The following is an 18,697-nucleotide window of genomic DNA, read 5'->3' as shown; positions in this document are numbered from 1 at the left end:
GACATATACAGGAACCAGGGACAAAATATAATCTCCAAGGTCTCTCCCCCAGTGACCTACTTCCTCCAGGTATGCCCCACCTACCTACAGTTACCACCCAGGAATCTTTTCAAATTATTACTCCATCAAATATATTAATCCACTGATCATGTTACAGCTCTCATCATCTAATCATTTCACCTCTGAATATTTCTGTGTTGCCACATGAACTTTCCGAGGGACATCTCATATATAGATCATAACAGTGTCCAACAGATGCTGGTTCTTTTCTCCTGGACAAAGGAGGGGAGAGGAAAATCTGCTAAATTTTTGTCCTTAACAACAACAATAGCCAAGGCAGGAAGTTCATTTCAGTCCAAGAATTTAGGGCCAGGCTAAATAATATAGTAAGACTTAGTCAAAACCCTAAACTATAAAAAATATTCTTGAGATATAATCACATAGCATTCCATTAATCTATTTAATATGTCTAATGACCATTGTTACAATCAACTTTAGAACATTTTATTTTTTTTAACCCTACGAAGAAGCCCATACCCAGTGGCCACCACACACCTCTAACCTGTCTTTCCCCTAGTCCAAGGCAACCACTAATGCATGTTCTCTCCTATAGATTTGTCTATTCTGGACATGTCATACAAATGAAACCATATAGTAAGTAATCCTTTGTGATGACTTCTTTCACTTGGCATAATATCTTCATTAGACTTCGTATTTTTTCTGCCAAATAATATATTGTTGGGCAGATAAACCACATTTTATTTATCTGTTCATCAGTTGATGGACATTTGAGTTGTTTCCACTTTTTAGCCATTATAAATGATGCTTTTATGCTGGGTGCAGCGGCACAGGCCTGTAATCCCAGCAGCTAGGGAGGCTAAGGCAAGAGGATTGTGAGTTCAAAGCCAGCATCAGCAAAAAGTAAGGTGCTAAGCAACTCAGTGAGACCTTGTCTCTAAATAAAATTCAAAATAGGGCTGAGGATGTGGCTCAGTGGTTGAGTGCCCCTGAGTTCAATCCCTAGTACAATAGTACAAAGACAGAGAGAGAGAGAGAGAGAGAGAGAGAGAAGAGGGAATGCATGTTCCTTTAAGGTCGGTTCAGATATACCAGCTTTGGCCACATGCAGTGTTGAGCACAGAGGCTTCAAGAAGAGCCACCTTGAAGAATTTATCATCCTAAATTCATTAGATGAGGTGTACATCACTCAGCTTTAGGCTAAATAATATAGGTACCAAATATATGCCCCCAATAATATAGTAATATCAAACATTCTTGCAGGATAGTCCCAGGGTTTTATGGTTATCTCCCAGGATCTGAGTTGCTTGGTTGAGGTAGCCAGGGTAGAATTCTGCTCAGAGGTGTATTTAAAGTGAGGCTCACCAAAGCCTGCGGGGAACAGTGCGAGACAGCTCTGGTTTCACTCCAGTCTCAGAATTTGGACCTTCCCATTTGATCTTCACTGAACACTAATTACATATGAAGCTCTGTCAATGAACTGTAGGGAGGAGGGAGATGTAAAGATGAATATAAAAAGGCAGAGTTCTCATTGTAATGAATTTTGTGATTCAGCAAGGTTTTGCAATGTTGAAGAAAACATGCTACATTAAAACAAAACTGTGGACTTTTATTAGGCAATTGTTTCTTGTGTTTGGGAGTCCCCACTATTACCCTCAGGTTCAACAATTTAACTATAAGGAATCACAGAATTTAGCAAAGTTGTCCTAATGACGGTTAGGGTTTATTACAGTAAACAAATACAGAAATTAACAGCAACAAAAGAAAAATGTGTGTGGGATGGAATCTGGAGGAGACCAGATTTCTAGTTGTTCTCTCCTGGTGGTGACATATGGACAATATTCACTGCTCAGTGACAATATGTGGTAACACATGCAGAGCACTGCCAACAGAGAAGGTCACTTGAGCCTTGGTGTCCAGAGTTGGTATTTGGGGTTAGGGGTGGTTGTCACTTGGACTTGGCAGACTGCCAACACGGTTCACCCTCCTCTAGCCAGTCCAGAGATCAAGTTGAACCAGATGGCTCAAGGTCCCCATTGTAAGTCACATTGTTAGCAGTAAGTATCAAGTGTGGCCTGGGGAGTCCCAGGTGAACAAAAACACTCTTGCAGGATAGTTCAAGGGTTTTATGATTATCTCCCAGGATCTGAGCATGGGCCAAACTTTTTTTGAGACGTGCAGAGTTGAGACTTGCTGAGATCCTTACTGCACAGTATCCAAAAGCATTCTTATGTTAGAGAATATTCAGACAGTACAGACAGGTCTAGAGTTCCACTCCCCATGTCAGCAGCAGGTTTATCAATGAGGTGCTCTTTCTGGAAGCTCTGCTGCCGTGTGCTCTCAGAACAGCGTCAACCCCTCACAGGAAGAGAGATGGCACAAACACATCATACTTAGCATGAGAACGGCAACCGGCATACCTCCCAAGGAATTCCCCAAAGGACTTCCATTCCATGTGAATCCAGATCACATAGGAGAGAAGTTAGAAATAAAACTTCTCTTTCAAGAAAAGAAGTCAAGTGAAGAGGACTTTGTCCTGACAACCATCTTCTGGTCCAGAGTGGCTTGTGCTGGTTCCCCTGGGGTCACCAGACAGGCAGTGTGGATTTAGAAGACTACAACCAGATGGAATTGGGTTTTAAGTTCTGGCTTCCCCATTTCTTAATGACTGCAGTGTGTTGTATGGCCCCCAAACAATATGTCCAAGTCCTAACCCCAGGTGTCTGTGAATGGGACATAATTTGGAAATAGGGTCTTGACAGCTGTAATTAAGAATCTAGAGATGAAATCATCCTAAACTTAGAATAGGGCCTAAATCCAATAAGTGCTGCCTGATAAGAGAAAGGAGACACAGACACATGACACACAGAGGGACACACAAATATGAGGCAGAGAATGGAAAAATGTGTTTATGCATCAAGGAATGCCAAGGACTTCTGGAGTCGCCAGAGGCTAAGATGCACGAGGATTCTTCCGACAGTCTCCAGAAGCAGACAATCCTGCTAACACATAGAGGACACTAAGTAAATATTTGTTGAATGAAAGGAATCTTTCTGTTGAGGCAAAATTGTGTTGTTAGGATTTGGATGTATCTTTTCAGAGACTTGATTTCAGACTTCTGGTTTCCAGAACTGTGAAAGGATACATTTCTGTTAATTTAAGCCACTATGTTTATGGGAATTTGTTAGGGTGACCCCAACAAATTAGTTGGGGTCAAAAAATTAGTGACCTAGAGGCATTTTCTGAACAATGTAGTCCATAGTTTTCTCATCTACAAAATGATAATACCTACATCTTGAGAGGATTAAATGAGATAATTCATATATATATATGAATAATGCAATCTCATTTGCAATCTCTCTTTCTCTACAAATTTTCAAATGCTTTGTCAGAATGTTTCTTTTACATCTTCTACCTCTGAACTTAATGGAAGATGTGAAGAGAAAGATTTTATGAAATCTTGCATGAGTTCAATACAAGGTAGAAAATAAAAGAGTGTCGCGACTTCTTGCCCGCAAGGAAGACGCAACACTCAGGAATCTTCTTTCAGTAGTTTATTTCAGGCCCTTGATAGTTCTTCTTCTCTCTCTCGGATGCCCCTCCCAGCCTTAATAAAGCATCTCAAGCCCCAATGCAAAGCAGCCACGTGGAGCTTTCTCATAGGGTGATGAAAAGTCATGCGCCAACTCTCCCAAATAAGGAGTTGTTTGTCACAGACCACAGCGGAGCCAGCGCCATCTTGTAATGGCGACCATAATTTGCATAAACGGCAGAAGCGGCTCACCACAAAAGAGAAGGTGAATCAGAACAAATTTCACCTCCCCAGGCTCTGCTTTAAGAGATGTGAATCTCCTTCCACTAGAGATAGCCATGGCAAGTGACTTCATTGCTTCCTGGAAAGCTAAGTCCCCAGGGCCGGGAGACTATGTCAACCTGCAACTCACTGCGCCAGTACCTGGGGTGAACACACCACTGCTTCTTGACTCTGGGTCCTCTGATGTTGACACAGTACTTTGACACAAAAGGCCAGAAGGCACTGAGGAGCAAACACAGGGTAATCAACAGTAAAAAACAAATAGCAAGGAACAACCTTCCCCCACCTACCCAATGGCCTGTTGTTGCAGGAGACCAGAAATTTATAACTCAGCTCTCTGGAGCTGTCTTCCGATCATGTCAGCATGTCCACATGTCCTTGTCATTGCTTACCCACAAGCCTAGGAAAGCAGTCTCTGGTATAGGTGCCAAGGCCATCTGCTGCTGTTGTCCCAAATCATTTCTCCCTGTCACCAGAAGGACTCACATGAAAGAAGCCCCTGACCCACTCCTTTTGAAGAATCAAATCCCCTACTTGCTGGGAAAGAGAAGGGAAACTTAATTTATTAGGAACCTATTCTGTGCCAGGAACACTGTTAGCTGCATTTACGTACATTTAATCCTCATTTAATTGACTTGGAAAGATCCAAGCTGTGTAAGTCAGATTTGCATCACTATGACCAAAATGCCCAACAAGAACAACTTAGAGGATGGAAAGTTTATATGGCTCATGGTTTCAGGGGGCTCCATTGCTCTGGGTGGGAGATGAGACAGAGCATCATGGTGGAAGGATGTGGTGGAGGAAAGCAGCTCAGGACAGGCAGCCAAGAAGCAGAGAGAGGGCAAGGGGAAGGGGCTACAGGGTAAACGCATCCTTCTAGGGCACACCTCCAGTGACCCGTATCCTGCAAGCATGCCCCACCTACCTACAGTTGCCACCCCATTAATCCATAATCCAATCATTTCATCTTTGAAGCTTCCTGCATTGACACAGGAGCTTTTGGGGGACACCTCCTGTTTCGACACATGACTAAACCAGTTAGGGTCACTCCAAGTGGAATTTTGGCTGACTAAATAAAGACACAGACACAGAAAGTACCTTTTCTTTGGGCTCAGTGACAGCTCCTCAGCCACAACTCCCACAAGGCAGGCAAGGCAAGCAAGAAAGGGAAGGAGCATGCCTCGAACCCGGGTTTTTGGGGGAGGCTATTCAAATGAGGCAAGGGGTAGGGTTACAACAAACAAGAGGGTGGAATGCAACCCCATCTGGTGATGCCCACTCCTGGAGCTGCATCTTTCTTATCCAAGTGGAGGTAAAGTCCAAATGCATTGCAATGTGCAATACCTGTTCAGCACCTCTTCACTGAGGACTTAGAGGTGTGTACATAGCTCCTGTACAGAGCAGCTCCCGAAAACCTTCTATCCAAACCATAACACCAACTAAAGCTAGTTATGGAGGAATGTGGTCTAAAGGTAAATTGGCCAAGGAACTCAGTTTTCTCAAACCATTGGGAAGAGGATTATCCACCCTAAGAGATGACTTTTGCTAAGAGATCCATGTTGTCTCAGCAGAATCATTCATTCAACAAATGTTTACTTAGTGCCTTTGATGTGTCTGCTTTAATGGACAATCCAGACAGAGATCACTATGATGTGAGGCTTTTATTCTACCTTTGTGAGAAGACAAAATAGATGGATAAATTATATGATATGTGGGTAAGTGCTAAGCAAGATGGGGAAAATGGAGCTAAGTAAAGAAGTTTGTTTGGGAGTAAAGAGGGGGGTAGGTTGCAGTTTTGACAGGGTAGTCAGGGGGTGCCTTCTAGGAAGGTGGCCTGAGTGAAGACTTGGGGCAGGTGAGAGAGGAACCCCATGGAGAAGCAAAGAAGGGCTTTCTAAACAGAGGAAAGGAGTGCGCAATGGGAGGGTTCTTGGCTTGTTCAAGTAACAGCAAGGAGTCCAGTGAGACTGTCATGCGGGAAACAGGAGGATGATGAGATCACAGAGAATCTTCTTAGCAGCTGGAAGTATAAGGAATGGCGGCTGAACTATGGGTCCTGAACTGTCCTGTGACAGAAGCAATGCCCCTCTGGAGACTCTCAATGCTTAGGCACTAATGGGCATGGCTCAGTTGCTATGGTGATTCTCTGTTCAAAGGGAAATTCTGTGGCAGCCTCAGAATTTTATCAGTTCTTAACCTTGGGTTTATACGCTGGCTGCCTGGAGGTAGAAAATTATGGGACAAAGTGGATAGTCCTAATGGGGCCGCTTTTACCCTCAAGTTCAATTCTGTTTATCTTGAGAAAACTTTCTCACAATAAATCCTTTTGATGTTTAAACCTATTTAATAAATGTGCTGAGCTTGCTGGTGGTCAGGGGCTGGCTGAACCACCAGGTCCCGGCTTTTTTTCTATTTGTGTGTCTGTTTGTCTTTTCTCAATCCCCTCAGTGACCAGTCCACTTAGCCCCAAATAAACGGTCATGCAGGTCACAACAAGGAAGGATTTTGACAGAGAGGCCATGGGAGGGTTTTAGCTGGAGGGATGATATGATTTGAACGACCTAAGAAGGTCCCTCTTGGGTCTGTGTTAATATAAACTGTAGAAGGGTATGATAGTTTTCTGGACATACCACAACAAAGCACCCCAAACAGGAGGCTTAAAACAGTAGACATATGTTCTCTAACCGTTCTGGAGTCTAGAAGCAAAAAAGAATTCTTCAAGCTGTTGGGAGAGCTATGTTCTCTCTGAAAGCTCTAGGGGAGGCTCCTTCCTTGCCTCTTCCAGCTTCTGATGGTTGCTGGTGATCCTAGATGTTCCTTTGTCTGTGGCTGTGTAAGACTGATCTTTGAACACTTGGTCTTCATGACCTTGGTCTCTGTCTCTATCTTTCTATAAGTATTAAGATACCAGTCATTGGCTAGGGTCCATCCTAATCCAGTAAGACTTCTTCATGACTTGATTACATCTCAAAGATCTTATTTGCAATAAGACTGGGTGTTAGGCCTTCAACATATCTTTCTGGAGCTTCCATTCCAATGCACAACCAGGGGCAAGAGTGGAAGCAAAAGGCCAGCTACAAACAGCATCAACCCAGAGAAGAGATATTAGGAGCTTGAACCTGAGTCGTGACAGAAGAGGAATGAGAAGTGGCCTAGTTCTGGATGTATTTTGAGATCAGCACCAACACTCTCTCCTGAAAGACAGGATGTGCGAGAGAAAGGGAGGTATCAAGGACCTCCTGAGGTTTCTCACCTGAGCACTTAGAAGGTTAGGGTTGCCATAGATGGGAGAGGGGAAGGCTGTGGGAAGAGCATTTTGGAGAGGTGAAGATTAGGCCTTCAATTTTGAACATGTTTAAGACAGTTTTTAGGCATCCACGTGGAGATGTGAAGTAGGAAACTAAGTCTATAAATCAGAGCAGTTCGGAGGAGAAGCTTGGGCTGGAGATGCAACTGGGAGTCATTGGCATCTATATGATGAGCTGCCTGTCTTAATTGTTCTATAGACATATTATCATAAAAATATTTATTGTTCTATAGACATATTATCATAAAATATTTATTGTTCTATAGACATATTATCATAAAATATTTATTGTTCTATAGACATATTATCATAAAAATATTTATGTGAACACTGTAGCTGGACACATGGAAGTGATTCTGACTTTGAAAAAGACTAAGGGAATAAAGCATTTGTCAGACTTCTTAACATAAGCCTCAGACACCTTCCTTTCAAAGAAACTTGGCTAATCAGGATAATAGCTAATATTTATTGAGTTTCTACTATAGGCCAGATTTATTTAATACATTCTTTTATTTATTGCTTAAAATAACCCTTTGAGATTGGTACTACATTATAAAAGAGAAAACCTAATTTTAACTCACCAGAGACATCTGGCTTCTAAGCTGCACCGTGGAGATTCACCCCACATTTGTCTGACAGCAGAATTGGGGATACCATTACAGTGTTATTTAACTGCACAAATATCCATATTCATTTTTTTTGAGCTATAAAAAAATGCTTAACATTCAGGGTGAATTGCTCAAATTATCTCCAATTTCCTCCAGTGTGTGTCAGACCCGACTGTCATGCTGTGCGTGCTATTCTTAACTTTTGATTCCCTTCAATCATCATTTCTGACATGGGGGTCTCTATTTCCCATGGTTGGCTTTTTAAACAACTTTGTGTTCAGGAAGGAACCCTTATGAAGTTGTTGTGTCAGTGCCCATCACCCTCCAGCTAGAGCAAGTGACCATGAGTACTCAGACTCAAATAGACAGAGAGGGGCAGGGGGTAAGTTCAATCAGGGACTAAAATGAAATTCTCCCACGTATTCTCCCCCACTTTTTAGAGCTGAATCTCTTGGAGTCTCCTAAGATCCTTCAGCTTTCGAGAGTGGGAGGAAGTAAATAGAGGAAATAGCATCTTTCCATGAATTCTGTAGTAGGTACGAAGCTGAGGACTCCCTTACTGTCCAAGCTTCTTATGGTCACCAGGCGGGGGTAGAGTGGGGGAGAGAAAATAAGTGGTGCCTCTCACAGGCCCTGCAGGGGACAAGTGACACCAATGGATAGCAGTTCTCTAAGTGGATGTGTGGGGGTTAACACTTCTGTTGGTTTTGTTGTTGTTGTTACTGTCTTTTTTTTTTTTTTTTGTCTCTTAGTAATTTCAGGATCACAGGAAAATTTTTCACTTGATGTCCTGTTACACATCATTGCATGTTTTAATAGTTCAGGGTAGAATTTATCCAAGTTATTTCCCTAGCAATAGAAGACACTTACGAAGGTCTGTGTGCTGGTTTTGCAGTCCAACATCTATTCTTCCCTTCCTTCTTATTAGCAGAATCTTGATTTTATTCATGGCAACTTCTCTTTCTTCTCTCTCTCATTTTTCTAGATCCCTTAATAGTAAGACAGAATGGTACTCCTTGACTTCTAAATATTTCACTGTATTTTTTCCTGGAATTATCAAAATTAGGAAATGGACATTAATATAATACTATCCTCCAGTCTACAAATCTCAGACATATTTTGTTGGCTGACCTAACACTGGACTTCGTAGCAAAAGAAAATTTAAGCCTGTGTGTTATGTTTGCTGTTAACTCTCTTTGGACTCTAACTTACAGCCTTTATTAAGTCTCCCTTTGTATTTTATGAAAATGATTGTTTTTAGTAGTATAGGCCAGTGAAATGTAGATCATCCCTTAATTTGAGCTTGGGTGACCATTCCTAATGATTAGACTCCAGATATGTGAGCTAGGAATTTGATTTCAATCCCTATTCCCCCCTTTCCTCTCCCTCCTCTGTCTATTCTCCCTCTATTCTACTGATCTTCCTTTTGTTCCTTTACTTATTTATTTTTAATTAGTACTTTCAACACATACATAAAGGTGAAATTCCCTTTGGTGCATATACATATGCATATAACATGATTTTGTTAAATTCATTGCATATTTCCTCCCCTTTTCCTTCCTCCCTCCCTCATATTAACCTTCTTCTATTCTACTGATCTTTCTTATGTATTAATGATATCCAATTCCCTCACCCTGCCACATAGCCTTCTTTCCCTTCTTTTTCTGTAGCTTCTATATATAAGAGAAAACAATTGGCCCTTGATTTTTCTGGGTCTGGCTTATTTCACTTATTGTGATATTCTTTATTTCCATCCATTTACTGACAAATGCCATTATTTCATTTTTCTTTATGGCTGAGTAAAACTTCATTGTGTATATATGCCAGATTTTATTGCTCTATTCTATTGACAGATATCTCAGCTGATTTCATAATTTGGCTATTGTGATTTGTGCTGCTCTAGTCATTGAAATGGTTGCATTGCTATATTAAGCTACAGTAAGCTGATTTTAGTTATTTTGGATAAGCAGAACTGAGATAGCTAGTTCCATTTCTAGTTTTTTGAGGAATCTTCACACTGCTTTCTAGAGTGTGAAGATAATCTGCAGTCCCACTAACAGTGTATCAGGGTATATTTTTTTCCCACATCCTCACCAGTATTTGTTACTGTTTGTGTTCTTGATAATTGCTATTCTGAATGGAGTGAGATGAAATCTTAATGTAGTTTTGATTGGCATTTCCTTGATTGCTAGAGATGTTGAACATTTTTTTCATATATTTCTTCTGAGAAATTTCTGTTTAGTTCTTTTGCCCATTTATTGATTGGGTTATTTGGGTTTTTTTGACGGGGGACTGAGTTTTTTGAGTTCTTTGTATTTCTGGATTTTAATCCTCTATGAGAGGAGTATCTGATAAAGATTTTTTTCCCATTCTGTGGGCTCTCTCTTCATACTCTGAATCATTTCCTTTGCTGTACAGAAGCTTTTCAATTTGATACCATCTCACTTGTTGATTCTTGGTTTTGTCTTTTGAGCTTCAGAGATCTTGTAGAGGAAGTTGGTACCTGCAACTATATGATGAAGTGTTGATTATATGTTTTCTTCCAGCAATTGTAAGGTTTCTGGTCTAATTTCTAAATCTTTAACCAACTTTTATTTGACTTCTCTTTGGGGTAAGAGATAGGAATCTAATTTCATTCTTCTATATACAGATATGTGGATATTTCCAATATCATTTGTTAAAAAGACTGTCTTCTTCTTCAACATATAATTTTGGCATCTTTGTCAAGTATCAGATCACTGTAAGTATGTCAATTTCTCTCTGTCTTCCAGTCTATTCTATTTGTCTTCATGTCTATTTTGATGCCAATACCATGCTGTTTTTGCTACTATAGCTCTCTAGTATAATTTGAGATCAAGTATTGTGATGCCTTCGGTATCACTTTTTTTTTTTTTGCTCAGAATTGTTTTGGCTATTGTTTTGATCTTTTATTATTCCAAATAAATTTAAGGACAATTTTTCCTAGTTCAGTGAAGAATGTCATTCGTATTTTGATGGGGATTGCATTGAATATGTAGATTGCTTTGGGTAGTATGGTCATTTTGACAATATTAATTCTGCTTATCCAAGAACATGGGTAGTCTTTCTATCTTCTGAGGTTTTCTTCAATTTCTTTCTTCAGTGTTCTCTAATTTTCCTCATAGGATCTTTTCTCTCCTTAGTTAGATTAATTCCTGGTGTTTTTTTGTTTGTTTGTTTGTGTGTTTTTTTGAGATTATTGTGAAAGGGATGGTTTTCTCAGCTGAATGTTGGAGTATGGAAAAACAAAAAGTGTTGATCTTGTATCCTGCTATTTTGCTGAATTCATTTACCAGCTCTTGAAGTCTTCTGGTGGAATTTTTTTGGGTCTTCTCGATATAGAATCATGCCATCAGCTAGAGTTTTGAGAACTGTATTGAATAGAAGTGGTGAGAGCGAATATTCTTGTTTAGTTCCTGATTTTAGAAGAAGTGCTTTCAGATTTTCTCCATTCAGTATGAAGTCACCATTGGCTTTGACATACATAGTCTTTTATAATATGGAGGTAAATTCCTTCTATCCTAGTTTTTTTTTTTTTTTTCCTCCTGAAATCTGGGATTGAACCCAGGACCTCATCCATGCTGGCAAGCCCCCTGTCACTGAGACACATCCTCAGCCCTTTTTATTTTATTCTGAGACATGGCCTTGCTAAGTTGCCCGAATGGCCTGGAATTTATGATCCTCCTACCTTAGCCTCCAGAGCAGCGGGGATATCTGCCTGGACCAGGCGTGGGTTTAGGAGGCTCTTCTCACTGGTCAGCTGGAGCCTTCTCTCACTCATCCTTGTGCCTATGAACTTTTCCTAGACCAAACTTCAGTGACCTTCCTATGGTGAGGAAGGGGCTCCGATGACTCCTACTGGCTCACATGGGATCTGGGAGACAGAAGCCAGTCATAATGCCTCATTCCCTTTCCCTTTAAATTCCCATTTGAAGGAGCTTCAAGAGAAGGGGGCTTTCCAAGTGCATGTGAGATGTGGCCTAGCAAATCCTCTGCAGAGTGATTCCTCCTTCCCTTCCCCAAGTTTATCCCCAAGAGCAGAGGGGTACCCCTAGGATGCGAGGTGCTATGGCTTTTTTGTGTTCTCTACAGTGCCCAGGAGAGTGCCTCTCTCTCAGGTGCCTTTGATAGAGGCCTGGAGTACGTAGGCCTCAGTGACAGGAAGTGAAGTGACAGGAAATGAAGCCACACCAGCCAGTGCACTGTGGCTGAGGGTGGAGACAAGAAGGGCTTTTGTGGTTGAGATGGGGCTGCAGAGCTCCTCCGGGAAGCTGACGTGAGGGGAGTCCTGTGTTTTTGTGGGAGGTGAGTGTATCATTTCTAACCAGCCACGTGTCCTGTGTAACTACTTCTATGAAGATTGACATCAAGAGGAGAAGATGTGAACAAAGGGTGGGGAAGGAAGTTGGGACTGTGTGCCTTCAGTAGTGGTTTTCAAATGTGGTGTTCAAAGGGGGCTACATCCGCAAGTTCATTAACCCTAGAATGTAAGTTTTAAGAATGTTGTGGCACCTCCAATTGTATTTATACACCAAAAGGAAAACCAGAGAACGGTATTAATGGTATTAACACTCCTCTCCTTGTGATAATGAACACAGTCCTTATTTAGAGACACCCTTGAACTCTTCAGGGGAGTGGCTGGGACGCTGTACTCTCCATTTAGCTTGAGACCGCACCTGTCCCACCACTAGATCATAAGAGCTCTTCTCTTGACACCTCCCCCGTCTTTATATTTTTAAAAATTTGAGATAAAATCCACATATTATAAAATTCACCATTTGAAAGTATACAAAACACTGTATTTTAGTGGTTTTTAGTATGTTTACAAAGTTGTACAACCATTACTATCTAATTCTAGAACGTTTTCTTCACTTCAAAAAAAAAAAAAAAACCACTCTGTCCCCATTAGCAGTCATTTCTGATTTCTGTGTACCCCCAGTCCCTGGTAACCACTAATCTACTTTTTATCTTTATGGATTGCCTAGGATGGACATTTCACATAAATAGAACAGTGGAGTATGTCACCTTATGTGTCTGGCTTCTTTCACAAGCATAATGCTTTCAAGGTTTATCCATGTTGTAGTGTGGGCCAGTAATTTATTCCTTTTATTTACTGGATAATATGCCACTGTACAGGTATACCTCATTTTATTTATCAGTCAATGGACATTTAGACTGTCTCCAGATGTTGTCCATTCATGTGCTGCTATGAACAGTCATGTTCCAGTTTTTGTGAGGCTAGATGTATTCATTTCTCTTGAATATATACCTAGGAATAAAATTGCTAGATTATAAGATAACTCTACAGTTAACTTTCTGAAAAAATGTCAGAATTCTTTTCATACTGGCTTCATTATTTTGTATTCCCAGTAGCAAGGGATGAGAGTTCCAATTTCTCTACTCCTTGCCAACACTTGCATATTTGTGTCTGTGTTATTTTGCTTGTGTGTGCTTGCACGTGTGTATGTGTGATTCTAGCCCTCATAGTGGATGGAAATGGTATCTTATCCAAAATCTTATCATGCGTATTAGAACTGTAGTGTTGTATGTCGTCTATTGGAGAACTTTAGCCACTGATTTACTCAAGATTTTCTAGCTTCCATCACATGCTCAGCACTTCTGGGAAGCATTAGTATGCTAATCAGATACCTGAGATAATCAACTTTTTTAAGAGAAAAGGTTTATTTTGGCTTATAGTTTTGTTTTTGTGCTGGAGATTGAACCCAGGAGTATTTAACCACTGAGCTATATGCCCTGTTCTTTTTCTTTTTTAAGACAGGCTCTCATTAAGTTTTGGAGGCTGTTCTCAAACTTATGATTCTCTTGTCTCAACCTCCTGAGTTGCTGAGATAACCTGCATGTGCTATCATGACCAGCTTGGCTCACAGTTTTATTGGTTTTGGTCCATGGTCCAATTGGCCCCTTTGCTTTTGCACCTGTGGTGGGACGGGACATATGGTAGAGCAAATCTAATCAACAAAAGAGAGAATGCAAGAGAGAAAGTGGAAGAGACCAGGGTCTTAAAATCCAATGACCTTAAGACCTCTCCCTAGGCTTTGCCTTGCCTCTTAAACTGTCCACCACCTTCCACTAGTGCCAAGCTGGGGACTAAGCTTTTAATACATGGGCCTTTGGAGGAACATTTAAGATTAACACTATAGCAGATAAGGACACAGACAAAAAGAACAAGGCAGTCCTGCCCTGGCTGGCAGAACTTACATTCAGTAAAGACCTAGATAAAACATGAGTAAGATGGTTGCCCACTGGAATGAGCCTCTGAGGGATATGAACAAGGGCTGAGGTACAGAATGATCATGTGTGTGCATAGGCGGGTGGATTGCTCAGGGTTTTTCTGAGAAACAGACTCAATAGCATGTGAGATTTATTTTAAGGAATTGGCCCATGTGGTTGTGGAGGCTTAGTGAGTCCAAAGTCTCATGGGAAAGACCAGCAGGCTGGAGGCTCTGGGAAGAGCTGCACTTGGCAAAGCCAGTCTTCCGTGGAACCAGGAGGAGCCCACGTTGCCGAGGAAGTTCACAGACCATCTGCTGGAGAATTTCCCTTTGCTCAGGGGAGGTCAGCCTTCTGTGTTTTTTTTCCCAGGCCTTCGACTGATTAAATGAGGCCCAGCCACAATAAGGAAGGGAATCTACTTTAAAGTCCACAGAGTTAAATGTAAATCTCTTCCCAAGCACCTCCACTTCACGGAAACATCTAGAATAATCTTTGACCAAATATCTTGACCCAGAAAACTTGACACATAGAAATAATCATTGCAGGAGTTGGGGGTGTTCACAATAAACAGATGACTGGAAACAGGTGCTCTAAAGGGTCAGAAGAAATCAGGCCTGCAAAGAGTAAGAAGAACAGCCCAACTGAATTTCTCTTCTTCTTCTTTTTTAAATCAAGAAGACCTGTTATCAAGGCCTGTAAAAAGCAAAAGGGAAATCAGGGTATGGCATCAAGTGATGGGGGCGGGGCATTCCCTTTTCCTTTCCCAAGTGAGAAATTTTGTCCATTTCCAAAATTGGATACGAGGGCAGGGTTCCAAGGAAAGCAACGGGGAAAAGGGCACATCTCAAAAGTCCCAGAAAAGATGGTTGAGACCCTAAGGATTTGCCTTCCAAATTTCCTTGGAAGTCGAAAATTAGGGACTGTAATTAACAAATAGGATCCAAGTTATCTCTAGAAAGTGCTTCCCTCCATTCTAGTGGGGCTTCAGAGCTCAACTGAAACAACGAAACAGGAAATCCTACCTAACCCATGTCCCCCTTCCATGCTGCCAGGGCTTGGATCTGTGCCATTTTCTCCCCAGGAGTGACCAGAGTGCCAGGACATGGGGACTCTGTCGTCAGTTTTGAAATTTCTTGTTATAAAACCTGATTCATTAATCAACAAATTTCTACTCAAAATGGGTGAAGGCATTGGTGAGGAGCTTTGAGCAAGTGTCTTAATTTCCCCAAGATGACCTAGTATTTTTGTAATCATCAGGGTTCTTTCGGAGCCAACCAACCTGTGGTAATTATTTGCCTTTCTGGTGTCTATCTAGCAAAAATCCAGGTCCTTTTTATTTTGGTTCCCTGCTCTAAGGCATTTCCTCCCTTCCTCCCCTTCCTCTGTCTCTCTTTTCCAATCAAGGAAGACCCACAACATCTCTGTAAAAAGTGCTGTGCTGTTTTCCCCAGCCAGACTGGGCTCCCGGTGAGTTCTCCTCTTCCGGAGGAGCAAGGAGGCTTTGTCTGCTCTCTTCCTCAGGCCAGGGGTTGACTATTGATTCCAGTACCTCAGCTGCCACATGTAAATGTATTCACCAGCCAGATGACAACAGCTTTAGAAACTTGCCCGGAAGCCAGAGGAGCTCATGTGGTTTGGAAATACTTGCATGAAAATTTAAATTCTGGCAAATATTTTAGGTATGGAGATGAATCTTAGGGGAGATAATCTCTGGTTGAATGTTAACTCTAAGAATATATTAAAGCCAAAAAAGGAGGTCATGGTACTTCTTTTTCCTTTCCTGAAATAATAGCTAACAGGGGGCACTTTTGATGTGCCAGGTATTTTTCATGTGGTGGTGGGAGTCGAACCCAGGGCCTCTCAGTGCTCCGCCACTGAGACACATCACCAGCCCAGTGAGTCATCACAGCTCTTGAGAAAGGTACTCCTGTCCCTATTTTCAGATATGGAAACTGAGTCACAAAGAGCTTAAAAACTTGCTCAAGGAAGTACAGAAAGTCAGAGTCCACTACATGAATTTTTTCAAATTTGTTTTTTAGTTATAGGTGGACACAATATCTCGATTTTATTTTTATGTGGTGCTGAGGATCAAACCCAGTGCCTCATGCATGCTAGGCAGTGCCCTACCTCTGAGCCACCACCCCAGCCCCAGTGAATTTTTAACCTAAGCATTCAAATGTCATAAAAGTTATTCTTCCAAGCAGGAAGCATACTAGAGAGAGTCCCTACTGCTCTTGTCATGGTGGCCCTCAGTGAGGGCTTTCTGTGCCTGCTCCAGTCAGTGACTAGGGAGGAGGCCTCTTAGAGTAGCTGTTGTGACTTGATCCCTTTTCTTTTCTTTTTGGTGCTGGGGATGGAACCCAGAGACCTTTGTATCCCATGCCTTCACTCTTCCACTAAGCTATACCCCCCAGGACCCTAGGGTCATGTGGCTGTGCACACCGCCTCATCTGCAGGAAATAAATCCTATTCCTTAAAGCACTCCCTAGAGCCAGTGTCTCCAACAGCCAGGAGCAAAAGATTGAACTGGGATGCAGTAAGAGGGCAGGTTTCCACTTGGCTGGGCAGGAGTGGGGTCTGAGGCTGCTGCTGGTCCACTGACTGGAAAAAAGGACCTTGAATGCTTCTTTTTTCTTTTTTTGGGTGTGTGTGGGGGTACCAGGGGTTGACCTCAGGGGCACTCGACCACCGAGCCACATCCCCAGCCATGTTTTTAATTTTATTTAGAAACAGGTCTCACTAAATTGCTTAGCGCCTCACTTTTTGCTGAGACTGGCTTTGAACTCTCCATCCTCCTGTCTCAGCCTCCCAAGCTATAGGGATTACAAGTGTGTGCCCCTGCGTCTGGCCCTGGATTGCTTCTGGATCTCCATTGGCATCCTCAGTGTTTCAGTGACAAGGAATTTCTCTGCTAAGAGTTCGCTCTGTATTTGAGCACACATTCGGCCTAGTTCCCACTTGTCATCTCTGTTTTTAATCACTGCAGTAGATGTTTTCCATTTACAAGGATATTTTGGGCTGAGTTGTAATCCCTCATGATTCATATATTGCAGCCCTAATCCCGGTACCTCTGAATGTGACTGTAGCTAGAGATATGGACTTTAAGCAGCAATTAAATTAAACTTTTGGGAAGGATGTGACCCAATCTGACTGGACTCCTTATAAGAAGAGGGAATTTGGGCACACAAAGAGACACCAGGGAAGCATGTGCATGGAGGGACTAGCGTGTGAGACGCAGCAAGGAGCCACCTATGAGCCAAGGAGAGAGGCCTCGGGAGAAACCAATTCTGCCCATACCTTGACCTTGGACTTCCAGCTTCCAGAAGGGTAGGAAATAAATTCCTATTGCTTAAGCCACCCGGGTGGTGGAATTCAGTTATGGCATCTGAGTAGACTGATGCAGAGGGTACCCATTTCTGAGCCCCCTCCTGCATCTGAGGACCCCACCATAGTGTGAATATTGCTGGGAGACAGGTCTCCACCTTCCACTAGGAGAACTCAAAAGAAGATGTTGTTTATCCTGTCCCTCTACAAAGGGGACAGGTGGTTGAAGCCTGGCTCTTTCAAGGACTCTGAGTTTGGTGTGAGGTCACCCAAAAGCCAGGGCAGCAGTTAGTGGCACCCCTTGTCCAGGGGCCCAGTAGCAGTGGAGGAATCCAGGGCCCAATGGTGGTGAGGCTGCTGCTGGGTTCCAGGGCAGTGTGGAATGTTCAGGGGCAGTGGCAACAACACCCCAAGGGCACCGTCCTGGGGTGAGACCAAGAGGGGGTCAATGGCCTGGTTCCCTTAATTCCTTGCCTTTCTTCCAGGCTCAGTTCTCCAGCCTTCCTAACAATTCTTCCTGCTCTCCAAGTCTCTCCATTTGATTCTCCTTCTACTTAAGCAACCTAAAGCTGATTCAATGTTTGCAATCAAAACCTTTGACTTATATAGATTTATTCAAAAATTTTGGAATAATTGACCTTTTGGTGCTGCTTAAATCTTCTTCCACTGGTATGCTTTTTTTAAAAAAAAAAATTTTATATTATTTATTTTTATGTGGTGCTGAGGATCGAACCCAGTGTCTTACATGTGCAAGGCAAGTGTTCTACCACTGAGCCCCAACCCCAGCCCTGGTATTCTTTTTACTCATCTACATTCTGTTGCCTTTCCATCACAAGCAGAGCAATGACATGTTTTCCATCTTTATTATACCAAATATATTATATATATTAATTAATTTATATAATATTATATTACATATATTACATTATATTATACATCGATATTATATAATACCTATATTATATCTGGGATTGTGGATCATCTAGAGAGTAATCATGCTCAGTGTTCCAGCTAGGGAGGGTGAGACCCATGTGGATAGTAAGACCACATCATAATCTGCAACCTTGAATCAAATGTTTCACTCTGTCCTTTACACCAGGGTGTCAGCACCAAAAATGAAAAGGAAAATGAACTAGATTTCTTCCAATGGAATCATGCAGAGGTTGTACCCTTGGGCATCCATAGGTTTATGTCCCAGGCAGCCATGGAGGCCCGCCTGCATGATTGTGGGAACACTGGCATTAGAGTTGGTCTTCCCCATCATTTCAGCACCCAGACCTCGTCAGTTAATCCCTTTTCCTTGGTTCAGTGCCCCTGAGTCACCACTTTTGAAATCCTTTTATTATAAAACCATATTCATTAATTGACAAATTT

This window comes from Marmota marmota, unplaced genomic scaffold, assembly GCF_001458135.2.
Source record: "Marmota marmota marmota unplaced genomic scaffold, marMar, whole genome shotgun sequence".
In the NCBI taxonomy this organism is placed as follows: domain Eukaryota; kingdom Metazoa; phylum Chordata; class Mammalia; order Rodentia; family Sciuridae; genus Marmota; species Marmota marmota.
This window is presented reverse-complemented; position numbering follows the sequence as displayed.